A 7,022-nucleotide genomic window follows, 5' to 3' on the forward strand; every position below is an offset into this window, starting at 1 on the left:
GGAGAGCATCTCTTGCTCCAGGGGCAATCCAGTGGACCTGTGCTTCAGGAGCTGTGCACAAACACGGTTCAGAGCCTGGGTACTGTAGCAGTGTCCCTGAAGCAGCAGTTCCACAAAGGTTTTCTTTCCAGTGTGGGTGTTTGTAGGTCGCTGGTGGGGATAAAGGCAAGGAGCTGTGGCATGGAGCACGGGCAGTGGTCTCTGAGTGTGGCATGGGACAAGAGGTTGGAGGAAAGGGGTTGGTGATCAGCTTGGGAGGAGAGCTGCTTCCTGGCTGTTTGGATGAGGTGGGAACCATAACATTCCTGTTTGTCTCTAAATCCTGCTTCCCTGTGATTACCAACGTGAAGCATATATTCCCCACGCTTGCAAGAAGCAGTGTGCACTTTTGGGGTAAAAACCTTCAAGCTGCAGCTCTCTGGTTGTCCATTGTGTGCCTATTTACAGGCTTTCCTTGAGATAAATTCACTGGAAGCCTGTAAGGAAAGGCAGAAGTGTGCAGGAATGCTGCTTTCACACTGGAAGCCTCTCCAGTGCTCTATTTAAAACCAGGTGGTGACACTGATCACCTGGAAATCGGGTGTGCTCATAAAAAGAGCAGCATAAGTGCAGAAGAGCAAGGAAAGAGTGAGGATGGGCTCAGTGGATCAGGAGGGAGCACTGGATGCTAAAGGACATCGGGAAGGATGTGTTTAGTGGTGGGAGAAACAGCCCAGGTGAGTCAGGACTGCTGGGGCCCAGCCAGGACATGGAACTAACAGTGTGGATGGATACTTGGAGAAGGTGGAGAGAACTGAAGTTCATGGATGTGGAAGTGCCTGTTGGAGAGGTGCAGATAGGAAAAGAGAAGGTGATGGAGCATCCTGCATGTGTGTTTGTGTGAGGTGATGCAGCATCCTGTGCACGTATTGTCTGCAGGCATGAGCCTTGCGAGCTGCCTGCCTTCATCCCCCTGGCCATAACCAATGTGAACATTGAGTCCTCCTGGTGCAGGGCTTTCCATGGTCTTTATATGGAGTGGGTCAGCAAAGATGAGAACGTGAGAAGTTGTGTAAGCTGAACATGCCCTTGGGGGAGCGCTGGGACAAGGGGTGGGAGATGTGCAACAAGCACTGGGTGTTCTGGGCTCTTACTATGATTGCTGGACCATGGAGCTCTTAGACACAAGCTCTTCCCTGTGAGGGTGCTGAGGCGCTGGCACAGGGTGCCCAGAGAAGCTGTGGCTGCCCCATCCCTGGCAGTGTTCAAGGCCAGGTTGGACACAGGGGCTTGGAGCAAGCTGCTCTAGTGGAAGGGGTCCCTGCCCGTGGCAGGGGTTGGAGCTGGAGGAGCTTTAAGGTCCTTTCCAACATCATTGTTCTGTGGTGGTTTATGATTCACTTGGAGGTTCTTGACTGGTTTTACTGCCTTTACTCACTGACTTGGGCAGTTTCTCGCTCTGTGTGGCTCTGCTGTTGCACCGAGCGTCTTCCAGAGGCTGTTTGAAGAACAAAATTGATGGTGCCATTTGTTTTCCAGCTCTGAACTATTTGAGAGGGGCTCCTTGGGAAGCAGAGGGTTGAGCCGTGTTCCCATGGATGTCAATGAATTTGCCATTGGCTTTTGTGTAGACATTTTTATACCAACTGAAGGAGAAGATGTTTGTGATGGCGATTCAAGCTTGCCACAGGTACAGTGATTGTGTTTAAAACAAATTCCTTCACTTACATTTACTCTCACATGATTTGCTTTCCTCTCTAGCCCTGGGATCGCTTCCAGTAAGGACAAATGGATTTTGCTGGGTGTAGTCCTTGATTTCCTTCAGTTTTCCTGCTCTCCTGTTGTGCTTTGAGTACTGTTGATAGTTACCACCAACTCCTTTTGCGGTGTCCTAAGGTAAAACTGGTTCTGGTGGCTCAGCTTGGAACAGTTCCTCTGGTACGTGCTTTATTTAAGGGCAGCAAATACAGGAGTTTGGGGAAACTGATTGCAGTTCTGGGGCTGTTCAGGCCTTGGCTTTTGGGTTTCATGGAGCCCATCTGGTGAGGTGATTCTCAAAGTCACCTGCTTGGCAGTCTGGTTCCTTGGGGCACGTAAAGCCATCGTTTAGCGTTAAGGATGCTGCTGCGGGAGGGAGCATCGCTGCTGCAGGGCTTCATTGCTGGGTCTTGTCCCGTCTTCCCCACGAGGTGGCAGGCGGGTGACAAAAATATCCCAGCTCTGGGTTTGCTTCCTTTGCTCCTTGGCCTTTCCCTGTTTCCTCGGGATTCCTGTGGCTGCCGAGCGATTATTCACACTGCGATGGGAACACAGACCCGTGTCCATGACGGCTTGCTGACTGCAGTGAGTTGTCACCAGCGTCTCTGTGATGCTTTTGGTGCCATACGATGCTTGTGTGCAGCTTCCTGGAGGAGTCTGCTTTGGGCTATCACTGCCAGGCTTTGCTCTTTAAAGCTTGTTGTTACCTTAGCGATGGCATTACCTGCGATGGTCATTGATAAGGCGGTGACCTGGGCAGGGATGCAGCTCTGCCTTCCCCCAGCCTGGCCTCTGCAGTGATGGATGCCAGCCTGGGTGTGTTTTGGGATGCTTGAAGATCATTTTCTTGCCTTTCTTCTCTGCCTCTTCACCTAAAGAAACCCTGCCTGTCTCTGGCACAGAGCAATGGATGTGCTTGTGCTTTAGCTGCAACCCTTTGCCTGCTCTGGGTCTCCAATGCCCCTCTACTGCAGAGTCTATTCCCTGGGCCTCTGCTTTCCATCACAGTTGGTGCAAACCAACCCAGAGCTGCCTCCTGAGCCCTGCAGGGTGTGGGGCTGGCTCCAGCTCTTTGAGTCCTATTCCTCTGCTTGGTTTTGCTGGTTGTCTTTAGGAGGGACACGATGATGCTGCGGAAGGGGCTGAAGAGGGATCTTGTGGAAGGGCACAGCCCGGAGTACTGGGATTGTTCAATGCAAGAACAGAGGGTGGTGAGAGGGAGGTTTTGGGAGGCTTGGAATGATAACGATGGGAAAAGGGCAGTTGAGGCCAGAGGCTGGTGCAGGCTCTGTGGTACAGAGGGGCCTGACCTGCGGATGGTGAGGTGCAAGGGGATGGGATCTGTCCTGATCTTGCTTTGGGAAGCTGAGGGATCAGGAAGGGATGGAGCAAAGATGCAGGTAAATGCAGGAGGTCACTCGGGGAGGGGGGGGCTCTCATGAACCAAAGCAGCCAAACAGATCACAAGCTCTGCTTGGGCTGGGGACCTCTGGGAGCAATTCCACCTGCCAAAAGCTGTTTGGGGTGATAAAGAGTGAGTTCCTGCTTACACATTTGCTTCTGAAGCGGGCTCAAAGGGTTACTGCAGAGAGCAGCCACTGCTGGGTTCACACTGGTCATTGATCCGAGCTTTACCTCCATCAGTGCCTCTGCCCAGAGTGCCGTTTGTCCTGGCCTCAGGGCGGTTCAGTCCCTTGCTGATGGCTCTTGTCCAACCCCCTGCAGTGATTTGGAGGGCTGGTCAATAACTCCTGCACCAGATGTACCAGCAGCAGAACACGTCGCTGCTGCAAGGGAAAGAGGCAATAGCGGTGGCCTGAGCTTGCTCATGGTACCAGCCACGCTGCTTGAGCCAGCGTGAGGAGAGGATGCGGGTGTGAGGATATGGGTGAGATGCTCATTGCCAAGGAGCCTGCTGGGGAAGGCACCTCTGCATGTGTAAAACCAATCCCAAAACAGAAGCTGCAGGGGTGCAGCAGGAGATGCTCGCTAACAGGAGCCCAGCGGTGAGCTGGTACGGCAGCGCTTGGGTGAGGCGTTTGCTCTCCTCAAGTAGGATGCTTTGGAGGTGGTAGGGATAAAGGTGCTGGGGACACTTGCAGGGCTTCCCTCATCCTCACAGCTCTTTCCGACTCTTCAGCCTATGGAAAAGTTCTTGGTCCCATTGCCACAAACTGTGCAGCTTCATGTTTTGCAAGAGAAACCATCAGTGCAGGAGCCAGCCACATGAGTTGGTCCTAGAGGGAGATGATGGTGCTATTTCTGGCCATAAAGCCAAGCAGCTTTCAGCTTAGTTTGGTTGGGGTCTGGCAACATTTAGATGGATGCTCAGGGGCTGGAGCAGCTCCCATTCAAATACAGGCTGAGAACACTGGGGCTGTTCAGCCTGGAGAAGAGAAGCTGCATGGAGACCTCAGAGCAGCTTCCAGTGTCTGAAGGGGGCTACAAGGATGCTGGAGAGGAGCTCTTCATCAGGGACTGGAGCGATAGGACAAGGGGTGAGGGGTTCAAACTGAAACAGGGGAAGTTCAGGTTGGAGATAAGGCAGAAGCTCTTCCCTGTGAGGGTGCCCAGAGAAGCTGTGGCTGCCCCATCCCTGGCAGTGTTCAAGGCCAGGTTGGACACAGGGGCTTGGAGCAAGCTGCTCCAGTGGAAGGGGTCCGTGCCCGGTTGGAACTGGATGAGCCTTAAGGTCCCTTTACCCCAAACCAGGCTGGGATTCTATGATTCCATGAAAGCTGTGGGGCAGGTTGGAGCCAAGGGGGGGTCTGTGTCAGTTTAGTTGAGCTGTGAGCTCTTCAGAATGCCCACGCAGCAAGTGAGCAGCTGGATTTAAACTGCAAAGCCCGGTGTTTTGCTCTGCTTCATGCAGCAAAGCTGTGGCTCAGCCAGGTTTGACCCCTCCTTGAACAAGCTGTAGTTTCCACCCACAGGGGAAGCCGCAGGGTGTTTTCCATCCATAGGGCTGCAAAATGCAGAGTGGAAACATGCGATTGATTTGAGCCTTAGGATGTGATTGCGCTGGGTCCTCTGTTAAACCCAGTGTGTGGCAGCGAGGAGCGGGCTCGTGCGGGCTCCTGCCTTCTCCTCCTGCTCTTGCTCCTTGTATTTCTCCATGCTGATGCCCTCTGCACCGGGCTGCAGGATTCCTCTAAGGAATGGGTTTCTATAGGAAGAGTTTTCTTTACTGGGTAAAGGTGGAGGGAGCGTTGTTGCAGCTGGGCTGGGTGAAGGACAAAGCCACCAGTGGGAATAACAGGGGCTGCCTATGTGTGAAGAGCAATGTGGAGTTGACTTGAATTCCTCCTGGTGCATGGTGCCAGAGTCCCCTGGTAGGTGACAGGCCTGAAAATACCCCATTTCTACCCACTTTTCATGCAGGAATGAGACTTCTTACAGGAAAATGTATTCTTCAATGACCAAAACACGTTACAAGCTTAATGCTCCTCGTGCATAATGAAACATCTTCCCTGCAGTTCCCATACTGGGCATCTTTCCTGTGTTTTTCAAGCAGGTAAAAGACACACTGGAGATGTTGGGGCTGTTCAGCCTGGAGACCTCAGAGCAGCCTTCCAGTGTCTGAAGGGGGCCTATAGGGATGCTGGGGAGGGACTCTTCATTAGGGATGTAGTGACAGGACAAGGGGTGATGGGTTCAAACTGAAACAGGGGAAGTTTAGATTGGATATAAGGAGGAAATTCTTTCCTGTGTCCATAGGGAAGAGGGTTATCCACCGTCTGTCTTCTGTATCTGCAGTGGCTTCCTTGAGCTGCTTTGTGTTGCTACTGTGGTGTGTCAGGAGCAGTGTGGAGGGGGGACCCCAGCTTGGGTCAATACAGAATTGATCACAATACAATCTCGTTTGTGTTGGAACATTAGCCCTTGTGTTTCAGTTCCATAGGGAAGAGCTGGAAAGGCGACAAGCATCACATGGAAGAGCTGAAGAGGGTCTGGATGAGGCCACACAGAGGCCCAATTAGTGTAAGCCTTGGGCTTGATGGTCTTAAAGGTATTCTCCAGCCTAGCTGATGCTATGGGGAGTTGGAGGCAGCCTGTCCTGTGTCCTCTCTGCTTGTGATGTGTTTTTTCCACATCCCGATGTTAGCCTGGTACCTACGAGATCTGAATGCAGCAGTCACACACCAATTCTGAGTGGGGAAAGCTGAAACAAGTGGTATCAGATCCATGATTACAGCAGCAGGGTCTTGACTGACTTCCTCTCCCTGGCTTGAATACAAACTCATGCCCTAGGAGAGGAAATGATGGCTTGGTCCACGAGCAGAATAGCTAAACCACCACTTAGGCAGTGTTAGCCCAGCTGGACCGCTCATCTGGGGCCTCTTCAGATGCCCCATTTGGGATGCAGCCCTCTTAAGAGCCATTAGCAAGTGCTCACCGCTGAGCTTAGCAGCAGTCCTGAAGTGACTGCTTAGATTTGCTTACCCTCCCGTTGAAGTAACTGGGGTAGAGCAGCCTTTGAGTATTACAGTTTGCTTCTAAATACTGACTGTGGAAACAAACAGCTTTCAGGAGGGAAATCAAACTGCTTCATACAGCTCCTATTGGAGCAGTTCCTATAGCCGGCTGCTTCGCTGCTGTCTCCTACAGGAGACTCCCCAAGCAATCCACTGGTTCCTGGTTGCTTTTCCTCTGTGTTACTTGCATTGTCCCCACATCCGTGATGCACTAGTTCAGTGAACAGCAGAATGGGATGAGGGAACACGGTCTGGCCCCGCGTGCCTCTGCAGAGAAGGCGACTGGTACCCAGGGGTAGGGTTTGTGTGAATGGCAGGTCCTGATGCTGGGCTCGCAGCTCACACACCACACTCAGCCCTCACCAGCCTCAAACCCATCCTTTGCAGCCTTTGAATCAAAGGCAGGGCAATGAGCGCTCTGTGGGCATCTGCTTTGTGTATGGATTGATCCCCAATCCATGGATCGGGATCCCTGGGGATTGAAGCCAGCGTGGTGCAGCGTGTGGCTCTTCTCAGTGCATCATCACCTGCGTGGGGAAATGTGTGGTTTATAATCTTCTGGAGTATCAAGTGAATAGAAGGCTTCCCAAACCGTGAGTAAGGGTTTCATGCTTGCTGTGTCTCTGGGGTTTATTATGCTGTGGGTGTTAGTGTGCAGAATTAGTGCTATAACCTCTTAGTGGCCTCCCTAACGACGTGTGTCTGCGTGCCTTCTCCTCCCGAGCAGCTTCAGAGCCGGCTGCTCTGCAAATAAACCCATTTTCTAATACAAACCTAAGAGGAAACCTCTGGTCTTCAGTCAAACTCCGC

Source organism: Pezoporus flaviventris, unplaced genomic scaffold (assembly GCF_033815535.1).
Source record: "Pezoporus flaviventris isolate CSIRO_AGI_PZ_B2104156 unplaced genomic scaffold, CSIRO_AGI_Pfla_v1 ptg000009l, whole genome shotgun sequence".
Classification (NCBI taxonomy): domain Eukaryota; kingdom Metazoa; phylum Chordata; class Aves; order Psittaciformes; family Psittacidae; genus Pezoporus; species Pezoporus flaviventris.